Source organism: Oncorhynchus masou, chromosome 8 (genome assembly GCF_036934945.1).
Source record: "Oncorhynchus masou masou isolate Uvic2021 chromosome 8, UVic_Omas_1.1, whole genome shotgun sequence".
Classification (NCBI taxonomy): domain Eukaryota; kingdom Metazoa; phylum Chordata; class Actinopteri; order Salmoniformes; family Salmonidae; genus Oncorhynchus; species Oncorhynchus masou.
The window spans coordinates 43,284,034-43,300,391 of record NC_088219.1 but is presented as its reverse complement, the minus strand read 5'-3'; the positions used below and the strand labels follow the sequence as shown (position 1 = coordinate 43,300,391).

Below are 16,358 nucleotides of genomic sequence, written 5' to 3'. Positions count from 1 at the left end.
ACGCGGTTTTAACAGAAAACAGAGTTCTTTAATAAAAAACAGGAATGGCATAAATCCCCTTCCAACGTAGTCAATGGAACAAAAGAACGTAGTATAATGCAGGTTGCACCTGCCATGCAGACTCCGACAGGACAGGACAAGGTGGAAGCAAACGAGACGACAGCTTGCTTCTGGCATCAAAAACACAAACAAGAATCAGACACTGAAAGTAGCAGGAACAGAGAAAGAAATAGAGACCTAATCAGAGGGGGAAGAGAGAACAGGTGGGGAAAGAGAGAATGAGCTAGTTAGGAGAAATGTAGAACAGCTGAGGGATGAGAGACAGAGAAGGTAACCTAAAAAGACCAGCAGAGAGAGAGAATGAAGAGAAAGGACAGGAACAGACATAACAAGACATGACAGTCGTGATGAACTCATTTCCAAATTTCATTTTGGACAAGACTAATTCTAGTATCAAAATGTACTAGTGTAAATAGGAGAATTTTGTCCATAAAGTCAATGTTTCTGACTCATATCAATGACACACAGGCCATTTATAACCAATTCCCCCTAACTGATTGAAAAAACTTTGTTTTACTTATATTTATTATTATTATTATTACTTATATTTTATATTTGTATATTGTTTTTTATGGTGTGGTTTTCATATAAGCAGTTTTGGACTTCCAACCTCACATGCACACCGTGTAGCCTTCTGTCTTTCGCTTTCTTCTTTGGTGCAAATAGATAAAAATAAACTTCAGTACACTACACTTTGCTTTACTCTACTGTATTGTACTGTACTGTACTTTTCTTTACTGTAACGAACTGTACTCTACTGTACTGCACCGTCCAAACTTGTGAAACATAGATTTGGTCCAGTCCGGACAATTATAGATGTCTACGTTTTGGCCAAATCACAGCCAGTTTGAACAGGACCAAATCGAAACCAAACAGACGTCTATGATTGTTTCAGATTGTGTGACGTTGAAATCAAAGCCAGTCCAAAAGACGTTGCCAACAGTAAAATGCTTAGTGTATTCTACCACAAATAAAGACTTTTGATATCTGCCACACCCCCTTTGGATCAGTTGTTGTTTTGTCAGAGGAGAAAAGCATGCACATATTTAAAAACGATGTGCTACTTGCACAACTAACTGAATATGTTTTTACCACATTACACATGTATTTCTTTTGGAATACACCCCGTCAACGTCATTTGCTTGATGGCGTGCGAGTGGAGAAGGAGTTCCTCATTTCATATGAGAATACTTCCATCCATGATCACTCTCCCTGCTGCCTCTCCTTGATTAACTCTGACATTTTTTTAAAGGAGGAGAGAGATGACGGAGGAGAGAGGAGATGAGCAATTTTAATTGATAAAAGGCCCAGTAGGAGAGACAAATAGACCATTCCTGTTCCCTTTGCTATGATGATGTTATTGCAGTCTGGTGTCTCTTAAGTTTATCTAGTCAATGTGTGCTTCAATAGCAGGAACTTAATACATACAAACAGTCATAAACCTTAAAAAGAGAGAGATGTACTTGGTTTAACCCTGGGTTTGGAGAGCTATAGTGTGTCAAAGCTTAGTAAGTTACATATCGGCATTAATTCACACACCTGATACAGATTATCAACGTCTTGATGAGAGATTTACATGTTAAATCAGGTGTGTTCGTGCTGGTCTAGAACAAAAGACTTGCCCATTGCAATTCACCTCCCATTCACAGACAGATCCTTTACTATCAGGAGAATATATACCAACTCTGACATAAATATAAAACTACATATGACATGCTACATAGTACATATTGTGAATAAATACCAGTGACATCAGTGTCAGAGGTGAGGAACTGTTTGGTGTCGCATAGAGTTGCTGCTGGACCGTAGTTTGGTCCAGGTGTGTATGTGTCCAGCTGACAGACTTTAGAATGACCCAGGATTTGGTCCTGCGGATCAATGGAGAAGATGTGGTTGCAGAGCTCGTCCAATGGCAGCTCAGGGTCAGAGATCGCAAACTGGGCCACGTCCTCAATCACTTTCCCAATCTCCATATCTATCTCCTGATTGGAGATAGAACATGTGTGAACATGAACATACACCTTAGCCAAATACATTTAAACTCAAAACTTCACAATTCCTGACATTTAACCCAAGTAAAAATTCCCTGTTTTAGGTATTTTACTTTTATTTTAAGAATTTGAAATGTCAGAATAATAGTAGAGAGAATGATTTATTGAAGCATGTATTTTTTTCATCACATTCCCAGTGGGTCAGAAGTTTACATACACTCAATTAGTATTTGGTAGCATTGCCTTCAAATTGTTTAACTTGGGTCAAACATTTTGGATAGCCTTCCACAATCTTCCCACAATAAGTTGGGTGAATTTTGGCCCATTCCTCCTGACAGAGCCGGTGGAACTGAGTCAGGTTTGTTGGCCTCCTTGCTCACACACACTTTTCAGTTCTGCCCACAAATGTTCTATAGGATTGAGGTCGGGGCTTTGTGATGGCCACTCCAATAGCTTGACTTTGTTGTCCTTAAGCCATTTTGCCACCACTTTGGAAGTATGCTTGGGGTCATTGTCCATTTGGAAGACCCATTTGCGAACAAGCTTTAACTTCCTGACTGATGTCTTGAGATGTTGCTTCAATATATCCACATAATTTTACTCCCTCCTGATGCCATCTATTTTGTGAAGTGTACCAGTCCCTCCTGCAGCAAAACACCCCACAACATGATGCTGCCACCCCCGTTGTTACTTCACGGTAGGGATGGTGTTCTTCGGCTTGCAAGCCTCCCCCTTTTTCCTCCAAAAATAACGATAGTTATTATGGCCAAACAGTTCTATTTTTGTTTCATCAGACCAGAGGACATTTCTCCAAAAATGACGAACTTTCTCTTCATGTGCAGTTGCAAACTGTAGTCCGGACTGTAGTCCGGTGATTTTGGAGCAGTGACTTCTTCCTTGCTGAGCGGTCTTTCAGGTTATGTCGATATAGGACTCGTTTTACTCTGGATAATGATGCTTTTGTACCTGTTTCCTCCAGCATCTTCACAAGGTCATTTTCTGTTGTTCTTGGATTAATTTGCACTTTTCGCACCAAAGTACGTTCATCTCTAGGAGACAGAACGCATCTCTTTCCTGAACGTTATGACGGTACCTTCAGTATTTTGGAAATTGCTCCCAAGGATGAACCAGACTTGTGGAGGTCTACAATTATTTTTCTGATGTCTTGGCTCATTTCTTTTGATTTTCCCATGATGTCAAGCAAAGAGGCACTACGTTTGAAGGTAGGCCTTGAAATACATCCACAGGTACACCTCCAAATTACTCAAATGATGTCAATTAGCCTATCAGAAGCTTCTAAAACCATGACATCATTTTGTGGTATTTTCCAAGCTGTTTAAAGGCACAGTCAACTTAGTGTAAACTTTGGACCCACTGGAATTGTGATACAGTGAATTATAAGTGAAATAATCTGTCTGTAAACAATTGTTGGAAAAATGACTTGTGTCATGCACAAAGTAGATGTCCTAACCGACTTGCCAAAACTATAGTTTGTTAACAAGAAATTTGTGGAGTGGTTGGAAAACGAGTTTTAATGACTCCAACCTAAGTGTATGTAAACTTCTGAATTCAACTGTATGTCAATGCTATTCTCATAGTCAACCCAGAAGATATCAAAGTCCACATGATCAAAACAATCTTGCAAAGATTCCAATTGGTCAGCAGAATGGAGCCGTGATCTGATTTGTCGAGGGGGGGGGCATGGGAGGGCAATAGTCAAGAGTTCTCGATGAGCGAGTAGCATAGATGTGTTGATAAAACTGTGGTAGCGTTTTCCTCAGATTTGCATTATTAAAGTCTCCAGCTAGAATAAATACGGGCCCAGGAGATGCATTTTGCATTCTTCACAAGTCCAGTGTAGTTCCTTGAGAGCCCTCATGGTGTCGGCTTGAGGGGGAATATACAGTGCCTTGCGAAAGTATTCGGCCCCCTTGAACTTTGCGACCTTTTGCCACATTTCAGGCTTCAAACATAAAGATATAAAACTGTATTTTTTTGTGAAGAATCAACAACAAGTGGGACACAATCATGAAGTGGAACGACATTTATTGGATATTTCAAACTTTTTGAACAAATCAAAAACTGAAAAATTGGGCGTGCAAAATTATTCAGTCCCCTTAAGTTAATACTTTGTAGCGCCACCTTTTGCTGCGATTACAGCTGTAAGTCGCTTGGGGTATGTCTCTATCAGTTTTGCACATCGAGAGACTGACATTTTTTCCCATTCCTCCTTGCAAAACAGCTCGAGCCCAGTGAGGTTGGATGGAGAGCATTTGTGAACAGCAGTTTTCAGTTCTTTCCACAGATTCTCGATTGGATTCAGGTCTGGACTTTGACTTGGCCATTCTAACACCTGGATATGTTTATTTTTGAACCATTCCATTGTAGATTTTGCTTTATGTTTTGGATCATTGTCTTGTTGGAAGACAAATCTCCGTCCCAGTCTCAGGTCTTTTGCAGACTCCATCAGGTTTTCTTCCAGAATGGTCCTGTATTTGGCTCCATCCATCTTCCCATCAATTTTAACCATCTTCCCTGTCCCTGCTGAAGAAAAGCAGGCCCAAACAATGATACTGCCACCACCATGTTTGACAGTGGGTATGGTGTGTTCAGGGTGATGAGCTGTGTTGCTTTTACGCCAAACATAATGTTTTGCATTGTTGCCAAAAAGTTCAATTTTGGTTTCATCTGACCAGAGCACCTTCTTCCACATGTTTGGTGTGTCTCCCAGGTGGCTTGTGGCAAACTTTAAACAACACTTTTTATGGATATCTTTAAGAAATGGCTTTCTTCTTGCCACTCTTCCATAAAGGCCAGATTTGTGCAATATACGACTGATTGTTGTCCTATGGACAGAGTCTCCCACCTCAGCTGTAGATCTCTGCAGTTCATCCAGAGTGATCATGGGCCTCTTGGCTGCATCTCTGATCAGTCTTCTCCTTGTATGAGCTGAAAGTTTAGAGGGACGGCCAGGTCTTGGTAGATTTGCAGTGGTCTGATACTCCTTCCATTTCAATATTATCGCTTGCACAGTGCTCCTTGGGATGTTTAAAGCTTGGGAAATCTTTTTGTATCCAAATCCGGCTTTAAACTTCTTCACAACAGTATCTCGGACCTGCCTGGTGTGTTCCTTGTTCTTCATGATGCTCTCTGCGCTTTTAACGGACCTCTGAGACTATCACAGTGCAGGTGCATTTATACGGAGACTTGATTACACACAGGTGGATTGTATTTATCAGCATTAGTCATTTAGGTCAACATTGGATCATTCAGAGATCCTCACTGAACTTCTGGAGAGAGTTTGCTGCACTGAAAGTAAAGGGGCTGAATAATTTTGCACGCCCAATTTTTCAGTTTTTGATTTTGTTAAAAAAGTTTGAAATATCCAATAAATGTCCTTCCACTTCGTGATTGTGTCCCACTTGTTGTTGATTCTTCACAAAAAAATACAGTTTTATATCTTTATGTTTAAAGCCTGAAATGGTTGCAAAGTTCAAGGGGGCCGAATACTTTCGCAAGGCACTGTACACGGCTGTGACGATGACCGAAGACAATTATCTTGGGTGGTAATGTGTTCAGCATTTGGCTACGAGCAAGGAACATGGCGACCATGTCTATTGGCACTATCTGCATCTTCATGCTGTGTATGTCTGTAGCTATCTGATTATGTCGAAACAACTGGATATGGTAAAGTGTCTTATTGAACACGTTGAGAAGTACCAAAGATATTGCTTTTGTGGAAGAACTTAACAACATTGTCAAAATCTATTCTAACTGCAGCTTTCTTCTTCGTTGATAAAAAGACAAGAAACAGCCACGGATCAATGGCGAGCATTAATGGGTATAACTTGATATAACTAAATGCCTATATCAGAAAGTGCACTCTACAATTGCACCCTAATAAGGATGGTTGCGAATCCACCAGACTGAGTGATAGATCCAAGATGGATGCAGGAGTGAAAACTGCAAAAACTGTTTTAACAAAGATAGTCTATTATATTGACAAGATAGTCAAGTGACCGCTCTAACAATGGAATTATATATCCTCAAAGATGGAAGGCAGACGGGAGGTGAGATCAGGTGGGACCATTCTAGCCAATGAGAGGATAGATATGTGTGTGACCAACAGGCCATAGAGATAGATAGAAGACTCATCTTTGTATATGTGCCATTACAGTGTCTGAAACAGCATGGGCAGCTCCATTGAGGCGTTATCCATTTTAAAGTAGTACATTTTCTTCTTCATTGGCTGATTGCTCACAGCTCATAGGAATCTCCACCCAGTTGACTACTTTAAAATGGTGGAAGACCTCAATTTCAATTTCTTGCTAAAAATGGGTTATATCCATGATGGGTCCTCTCTCTATGACAACAGGCTCTAATATAAAGTCATTATTTTTTAAAGTTGCCAAAATGCCATATGCGTCCACATACATCAATGCATTCATAACAACATGAATTCATTAACATTACTACACTTACACTGAACAAAAATATAAACTCAACATGCAAGAATTTCAAAGATTTTACTGAGTTACAGTTCATATAAGAAAATCAGTCAATTGAAATAAATTCACTAGGCCCTAATCTATGGATTTCACATGACTGGGAATACAGATATGCATCTGTTGGTCAGAGATACCTTTAAAAAAGTAGGGGTGTGGATCATAAAACCAGTCAGTATCTGGTGTGACCATCGTGTTCGCCTTAGCAATCGAACTAGGATAAAGACCTCCTCCATTCCTGCCAATATTGAAAGAGATTGTGATACCTCACATCTCAAAATAGGGCTACTTAATGTTAGATCCCTTACTTCAAAGGCAGTTATAGTCATTGAACTAATCACTGATCATAATCTTGATGTGATTGGCCTGACTGAACATGGCTTAAGCCTGATGAATTTACTGTGTTAAATGAGGCCTCACCTGCTGGTTACACTAGTGATCATATCCCTTGTGCATCCCGCAAAGGCGGAGGTGTTGCTAACATTTACGATAGCAAATTTCAATTTAAAAAAAAGAATTTTTTGTCTTTTGAGCTTCAAGTCATGAAATCTATGCAGCCTACTCAATCACTTTTTATAGCTACTGTTTACAGGCCTCCTGGGCCATATACAGCGTTCCTCATTGAGTTCCCTGAATTCCTATCGGACCTTGTAGTCATAGCAGATAATATTCAAATTTTTGGTGACTTTAATATTCACATGGAAAAGTCCACAGACCCACACCAAAAGGCTTTTGGAGCCATCATAGACTCAGTGAGTTTTGTCCAACATGTCTCTGGACCTACTCACTGTCACAGTCAAACTCTGGACCTAGTTTTGTACCATGGAATAAATGTTGTGGATCTTAATGTTTTTCCTCATAATCCTGGAATATCGAACCACCATTTTATTACGTTTGCAATTGCAACAAATAATCTGCTCAGACCCCAACCAAGGAAAAGTTGTGCTATAAATTCCCAGACAACACAAAGATTCCTTCATGCCCTTCCAGACTCCCTCTGCCTACCCAAGGACGTCAGAGGACAAAAAGGCTCTGGAGCAACGAACCACCCTTGCTGTCTCTGCCTGGCCGGTTCCCCTCTCTCCACGGCGATTCTCTGCCTCTAACCCTATTACAGGGGCTGAGTCACTGGCTTACTGGGGCTCTTTCATGCCGTCCCTAGAAGGGGTGCGTCACTTGAGTGGGTTGAGTCACTGACGTGATCTTCCTGTCTGGGTTGGCTCCCCCCCTTGGTTTGTGCTGTGGCGGAGATCTTTGTGGGCTATACTTGGCCTTGTCTCAGGATGGTAGGTTGGTGGTTGAAGATATCCCTCTAGTGGTGTGGGGGCTGTGCTTTGGCAAAGTGAGTGGGGTTATATCCTTCCTGTTTGGCCCTGTCCGGGGGTATCATCGGATGGGGCCACAGTGTCTCCTGACCCCTCCTGTCTCAGCCTCCAGTATTTATGCTGCAGTAGTTTATGTGTCGGGGGTCTAGGGTCAGTTTGTTATATCTGGAGTACTTCTCCTGTCTTATCTAGTGTCCTGTGTGAATTTAAGTATGCTCTCTCTAATTCTCTCTTTCTCTCTATCTCTTGGAGGACCTGAGCCCTAGGACCATGCCTCAGGACTACCTGGCATGATGACTCCTTGCTGTCCCCAGTCCACCTGGCCATGCTGCTGCTCCAGTTTCAACTATTCTGCCTGCGCCTATGGATTCCTGACCTGTTCACCGGACCTACTACCTGTCCCAGACCTGCTGTTTTCAACTCTCTAGAGACAGCAGGAGTGGTAGAGATACTCTTAATGATCAGCTATGAAAAGCCAACTGACATTTACTCCTGAGGTGCTGACTTGCTGCACCCTCGACAACTACTGTGATTATTATTATTAGACCATGCTGGTCATTTATGAACATTTGAACATCTTGGCCATGTTCTATTATAATCTCCACCCGGCACAGCCAGAAGAGGTCTGGCCACCCCTCATAGCCTGGTTCCTCTCTAGGTTTCTTCCTAGGTTTTGGCCTTTCTAGGGAGTTTTACGTAGCCACTGTGCTTCTACAACTGCATTGCTTGCTGTTTGGGGTTTTAGGCTGGGTTTCTGTACAGCACTTTGAGATATCAGCTGATGTACGAAGGGCTATATAAATAAATTTGATTTGCCTCATGCAGTGAGACACATCTCCTACGCTTTGGGTTGATCAGGCTGTTGATTGTGGCCTGTGGAATGTTGTCCCACTCCTCTTCAATGGCTAGAAGTTGCTGGATATTGCCGGGAACTGGAACACGCTGTCGTACACGTCGATCCAGAGCATCCCAAACATGCTCAATGGGTGGTGATATGTCTGGTGAGAATGCAGGATGTGGAGGTACTGTAACATTTTCATCTTCCAGGAATTGTGTACAGATCCTTGGGACATGCTTTATCATTCTGAAACATGAGGTGATGGACGCAGATGAATGGCATGACAATGGATCCCAGGATCTCGTGATAGTATGTCTGTCCATTTAAATTGCCATCGATAAAATGCAATTGTGTTTGTTGTCCGTAGCTTATGCTTATGCCTGCCCATACCATAACCCCACCGCCATCATTGGGCACTCTGTTCACAACATTGACATCGGCAAACCGCTCACCCACACAACGCCATCTGCCCTGTCCAGTTAAAACTGGGATTAATCTGTGAAGAGCACACTTCTCATGTATGCCAGTGGCCATCGAAGGTGGAAGTCAGTTATGACGACGAGCACACCGATGACCTGCCCTAAGACGGTTTCTGACAGTTTGTGCAGAAATTCTTTGGTTGTGCAAACTCAGTTTCAACAGCTGTCTGGGTGGCTGGTCTCAGACAAACCCGCAGGGGAAGAAGCCGGATGTGGAGTTCTTGGGCTGGTGTGTTTACATGTGGGCTGCAGTTGTGAGGCCGGTTGGACGTAATACCAAATCATCTAAAATTACTTTGGTGGTGGCTTATGGTAGAGAAATGAACATTAAATTATCTTGCAACAGCTCTGGTGGATATTCCTGCCGTCAGCATTCCAAATGCACGCTCCCTCAACTTGAGACATCTGTGGCATTGTGTTGTGTGACAAAACTTCACATTTTAGAGTGGCCTTTTGTCCCAAGCACAACATGCACCTGTGTAATGACCATGCTGTTTAATCAGCTTCTTGATATGCCACACCAGCCAGGTTGATGGATTATCTTGGCAAAGGACAAATGATCACTAACAGGGCGGTAAACAAATATGTGCACAACATTTGAGACAAATACATTTTTTGTGTTTTATGGGACATTTCTGGGATATTTTATTTCAGCTCATGAAATCACTTTATATTTTTGCTGGGTGTACATTGATCAAATAAGCTATTACATTTGTTGTTGACCAAATTCAACACTCTCATTGACCTCCATGCAAAAACTCTTCACTTCGTGGGCAGATTTTGGGCGGAGTAAAACCTCTCGCCTCTCCCTCTCTGGCTTTAACAACTTCAGTGGAATAACGAAAGGACAAAGAGGATACGATCTAGATTCTCGACAAACCTTCTTTATAACCAGAAGAATCGTTAAACAGTTGGAAGGGCGAAGACAGAATTATGAATCTTCCGGTAATGACAAAGAAAATTGTTTGTTGACCTGTGAATAATCATTGGCTAGCTAGCTAAATGTAGCAAGCTAACTTAGCTCGCTATTAGCTAAAATAATGTCATCTGGCTGCTCTCCACGTTTTATGATATTCACGGATGATGCAGAATGTGATGACTTGTTAATACTTCTCGAGAACCCAAGGCGATATTCCATCGTACAGCTGGTCCCATTACCGTTTAGTATTGAATGGGCTAACTTGATAACAGACAAGCCGTTGGTGTATCTGGTGATATGTGTCAGCTAATAATGGTAATGTCAGCAGCCAGGAATTCGTCGAACTGTCTATGCTTACTAGCTCATTTGTGACGATTAGACTCCTGTAACTAGTGGTTAGGACTAGCTAGCTAACGTTAGCTCGTTAACGTTAGTTCGTTACTGTTAGCGTTGGCTAACGTTAGCTAACTAATTAGCTACTAGCTAGACTGCTAGCTAGCTAGTAAACAACTGGAAGTTGAATTATTTGAGTAACTTTAATGAAGCAAAAACATGTTTTAGGCTTAGTTAAAGAGAAACACGTAAATTCTGGTCTTTATTTTGACGGTTCATTGCAAAAGTGATATATTTTGATATTTTAGTAGTAGTAAATCGAACTATTTTTGGCCCTAGCGGTTCAACTCTTAACATTGACTCGAACAAGGGAGGGGTTCGATTGTTGGTGCTTTCAAGAAAACTGGGAATTCGGAAGAAAAAAAACGGTGTAAAATCACGACGATCTTCAGGTCGGAAAGTCTGATGTTTTAGAAAGAGTCCCAGTTTCGGACTTGGAATTCCGAGTCAGGTGACCGTGAAAAGGATTATTCTCAATTCGTGATCGTTTATTTCCGAGTTCCCAGTGATCCTGAACGCAGCATCTGGAATCTCGTTTCGTTCTTTGAGTGTCAGAAAGATACTTCACATAACACTATCTGAGGCGTTAAATAAGCTTGTTGACGAACGCCGATTGGGTCTTTACGTGTAAAATTGATACGTCAAATAACATACAAGCTGTTGGTGTATCTGGTGATATGTCAGCTAATAATGGTAATGTCAGCAGCCAGGAATTCGTGAACCCTGTTGCCCAAAGCTAACGTTCGTTATAAGCAGCAAATTGGTGAAGCTAGCCAGAATAAGGATTAGGCACAATAGTGGCATTTGCGGTTTGCCTTCAAAATAAAAGTACCCATTTGAAAGTGATGCTGAAGGTTACAAATGGTGGAATCATTGCCATATTTAGACTAGATCATGTTGTTTTTTTTACCCCCTTTTCTCCCCAATTTCGTGGTATCCAATTGTTAGTAGCTACTATCTTGTCTCATCGCTGCAACGGACTCGGGAGAGACGAAGGTTGATAGTCATGCGTCCTCCGATACACAACCCAACCAAGCCGCACTGCTTCTTAACACAGCGCGCATCCAACCCGGAAGCCAGCCGCACCAATGTGTCGGAGGAAACACTGTGCACCTGGCAACCTTGGTTAGCGTGCACTGCGCCCGGCCCGCCACAGGAGTCGCTGGTGCACGATGAGACAAGGACATCCCTACCGGCCAAGCCCTCCCTGACCCGGACGACACGAGGCCGATTGTGCGTCGCCCCACGGAGTCTCTGGTGGCGCTGCAGTACAGCGCCCTTAACCACTGCACCACCCGGGAGGCCATTGGACTAGATCATGTTAAAAAGGTTGGAATGTGAAGCAATAAAATGGGGTATCAGTCCACTCGGTGACACCCACAGAACACAACTGTGAAGAGTGTACGCCAATATTAGCGTTGTAGTTCTTACCGTGGGACTGTGAAATCACCGCCCCAGTCAGCCTATTGTGTGTATTGACATTCATATTGCACTGCACATCTTTACCTCAAGATTGGGGATCAATGCCCAATATATTTTTTCCCAACGTCCTCCTCAGAGTTATCAGACTCCAAAACATCCACACAGTATTGTTTTTCCTCACAAATAGTGTTCAATACACATAAGTTGGCAAATGTGGCGCAATTCAGTTGTTTCAGAGTCCCGCAATAAGAGCTACGATGCTAATGTTCTCTGGGTGTCATTGACTGATACCCCATGTCATTGAGCCACAATCCATCGGTAAGGCTGTACAGTGAAATAAGGATGCCCCCAATGCAATTCTAAAGTATAATACATCCAGTGTGATTATAACAGATTTTTGTCAAATTTACAAATTATTGTATTTTGTTGATTTTTAAAAAAATTATTTTTATATAACATTCCAACCTCGTTTAGCATGATCTATTCAATTATGGCATACTTCTACTATTTGTATTCATTTGCATCACTGTCAATGACACTTTTATTTTGAAGGCTAACCACAAAGTCCACTATTATGCTAATCCTTATATTGTGGCCTGCTTCACAAAGATGGGTTCGATCCCCGACATGAATCAAATACGAATTGTCTTATAAATTAGGGTTATTTTAGATGATGACACCTAGCCATATAGTTAGCTAGGTAACTATAGCTACTGAAACAGATTGTCGTTTTGCTATGTTTTTGGGAAAGAACATCGTTTGCATCCATCAGCTAGCTAGCTTTCTTTATGACCAGCACCATAGGTGCGCGAGACAACTTTACCAACATCATAGCATACGAATGGATGAATCGTTTTGACATATGAAATATGAGTGATAGTCTAGTCATTGTGTAATAACTACGTAAAAATGTTATATACGTGTTAAATTATTATGTGACCTACAGTCATATTCAGGTCCTGATTGGTCAGCAAGCTTATTTGACATGTCAAATAATGTTATTTGACGTGTATAGTTTTTGACATGCAAGACCCAAACGGCGTTCCATAGTTGGCCAATGACCACCTGAAAATAACACTATCTGACACGTTAAATAAGCTTGTTGACCAATGACAATAATTTTATTACGTAGTTATTACACATTGATTACACTTTAACTCGTATTTCATGTCACAGCGACTAACGATGCCTATGCTTCAAATCATATTTTATTTGTCACATGCGCCAAATACAACAGGTGTAGTAGACCTTACCGTGAAACGCTTACTTACAAACCCTTAACCAACAATGCAGTTCAATAAATAGAGTTAAGGAAATATTTAGATAAATATTAAAGTAAAACATTATAAAAAATAAACACAATAAATAACAATAACGAGGCTATATACACGGGTACCAGTACCGAGTCAATGTTCGGGGGGTACAGGTTAGTCAAGGTCATTTGTGCATGTAGGTATGTGTGAAGTGACTATGCATAGATCATAGACAGCGCATGGCTGCAGTGAAAAAACAAATGGGGGGTGGTGTCAATGTAAATAGTCTGGTTGGCCATTTAATGATTTATTTAGCAGTATTATGACTTTGGGGTAGAAGCTGCCTTTTGGCCCGCCTGCCGTGCGGTAGCAGAGAGCACAGTCTATGACTTGGGTGACTGGAGTCTTTGACATATTATTGGGCCTTCCTCTGACACCGCCGAGTATAGAAGTCCTGGATGGCAGGAAGCTTGGCCCCAGTGATGTACTGTGTCGTTCGCACTACCCTCTGTAGTGCCTTACGGATAAGATGCAGAGCAGTTGCCATACCAGGCGGGGATGCAAACGGTCAGGATGCTCTCGATGGTGCAGCTGTAAAACCTTTTGAGGATCTGGGGACCCATGCCAAATCTTTTCAGTCTCCTGAAGGGGAAAAGGTTTTGTTGTGCCCTCTTCACAACTTTCTTGTTGTGTTTGGACCATGATAGTTCATTGGTGATGTGGACACATAGGAACTTGAAGCTCTCAACTCGCTCTACTACTGCCCTGGTTCGCTGTTAATGGGGGACTGTTCGACCTGTCTTTTCCTGTAGTCCACAATCAGCTCCTTTGTCTTGCTCACATTGAGGGAGAGGGTGTTGTTGTTCTGGCACCACACTGCCGGGTCTCTGATCTCCCTATAGGCTGTCTCTTCATTTTCAGTGATCAGGCCTACAATTGTTGTGTTGTCAGCAAACTTAATGATGGTGTTGGAGTTGTTTGGCCACGCAGTCGTGGGTAAACTGGGTATACAGGACGGGACTGAGCACGCAACCCTGAGGAGCTCCTGTGTTGAAGATCAGTGTGGCAGATGTGTTGTTGCGTACCCTTACCACCTGGGGGCAACCCTTCAGGAAGTCCAGGATCCAGTTGCAGAGGGAGGTGTTTAGACCCGGGGTCCTTAGCTTAGTGATGAGCTTTGTGGGCAGTATGGTGTTGAACGCTGAGCTGTAGTCAATGAACAGCATTCTCACATAGGTGTTCCTTTTGTCCAGGTGGGAAAGGGCAGTGTGGAGTGCGATTGAGATTGCGTCATCTGTGGATCTGTTGGGGCGGTATGCGAATTGCAGTGGGTCTAGGGTTTCTGGGATAATGATGTTGATGTGCGCCATGTCCAGCCTTTCAAAGCACTTCATGGCTACCCATGTGAGTGCTACGGCGCGGTAATCATTTAGGCAGGTTACTTTGGCTTCCTTGGGCAAAGGGACTATGATGGTCTGCTTGAAACATGTATTTATTACAGTCTTGGCCAGGGAGAAGTTGAAAATGTCAGCGTGATCACACAGTCGCCCGGAACAGCTGTTGCTCTCATGCATGCATGCATTTAGCTCATTTGCTAGGCTCGCGTCACTGGGCAGCTCGCAGCTGGGTTTCCCTTTGTCGTCCGTGATAGTTTGCAAGCCCTGCCACATCCGGCGAGCGTCAGAGCCGGTGTAGTAGGATTCAATCTTAATCCTGTATGGGTGCTTTGCCTGTTTGATGGTTTGTCTGAGGGCATAGCGGGATTTCTTATATGCATCCGGATTAGTGTCCCGCTCATTGAAACTGGCAGTTCTAGCCTTTAGCTTGAAGTAGATGTTGCCTGTAATCCATGGCTTCTGGTTGGGAAATGTACGTACAGTCACTGTGGGGACGATGTCGTCGATTCACTTATTGATGAAGCTGGCGATTGAGGTGGTATACTCCTCAATGCCATTGGATGAATCCCTAAACATATTCCAGTCTGTGCTAGCAAAGTCCTGTAGCATCCGCATCAACTGACCACTTTCGTATTGAGTGAGTCACTGGTACTTCCTGCTTTCATTTTTACTTGTCAGCAGGAATTATTTTCCAAATGGGGTGCGAGGGAGAGCTTTGTATGCGTCTCAGTATGTGGAGTAAAGGTGGTCTAGATGTTTAAAAAAGAATCTCCCTCTGGTTGCACGTGGCATGCTTATAGAAATGAAGTAAAACGGGTTTTGTTTGCCTGCATTAAAGTCCCCGGCCACAAGGAGCGCCGCTTCTGGTTGAGCATATTCTTGTTTGCTTGCAGCTCGTTGAGTGGGGTCTTAGTGCCAGCATCGGTTTGTGGTGGTAAATATGACTCTGCGAATCATAATATATTCGGTTTTTATGTCCCGTTGGTAGGATAGTCTTAATCGTAGATCATCCATTTTATTTTCCATGGATTGCACGTTGGCCAATAGAATGGTTGGTAGTGGAAGTTTACTCACTCACTTCTCAGTAGGCAGCCTGACCTCTGATCGGGGGGGGGGGACTATTTTTTTCCAGTCAGAGCTAGTTTTCTTTTGTCAAGAGTGCACAGTTGTCTTGAAGTCGGAGATTTCCTAGTTTCCAGGTGTTTTTAACATGGAATTGGGCACATTCAAAGTGCTGTGCTTTTACCTAAAGAAAAGAAACATGTCGGCTTTGAGGATTATAGCTAGCTATATCATCATAACGAGAAATAGATGACTTTGGTGGTCATGTCAACTTGTTGTATTATTTTTCTAGCTGCTATGATTGGTTGCGAAATCTGCGAAAACAGTTGGCTTGTAGCTCAATGGTTTTGAGTTCTAATCCCACATGGGGCAGATCTACAGCACCATTCATAAGTTTAGACACACCTACTCATTCCAGGGTTTTTCATTGTTTTCGTAGAATAATAGTGAAGACATCAAAACTATGAGATAACACATGTAATAATGTTGTAAACAAATCTAAATATATTTTAGATTCTTCATAGTAGCCACCCTTTGCCTTGATGATAGCTTTGCACACTCTTGGCATTCTCTCAACCAGAATCATGAGGTAGTCACCTGGAATGCATTTCATATAACAGGTGTACTTTGTTTAAAGTTAATTTGTGGAATTTCTTTCATATTCCCTGTTATGGCAAGAACAGCTCAAACAAGCAAAAAGAAACAACAGTCCAT

At 42.3% G+C, this 16,358-nt stretch overlaps 1 protein-coding gene across 2 annotated transcripts in view; it reads left to right on the top strand.

The window, feature by feature from the left end:
* Positions 1 to 9,978: 9,978 nt before the first annotated feature.
* Positions 9,979 to 16,358, top strand: part of LOC135544709 (zinc finger FYVE domain-containing protein 16-like) — a 46,528-nt gene continuing 40,148 nt past the window's right edge. For both annotated transcript variants that reach the window (XM_064972552.1, XM_064972551.1), the window contains exon 1: positions 9,979 to 10,143. The gene's annotated coding sequence lies outside the window, so the exon portion shown is untranslated. The remainder of the gene's footprint in view (positions 10,144 to 16,358) is intronic.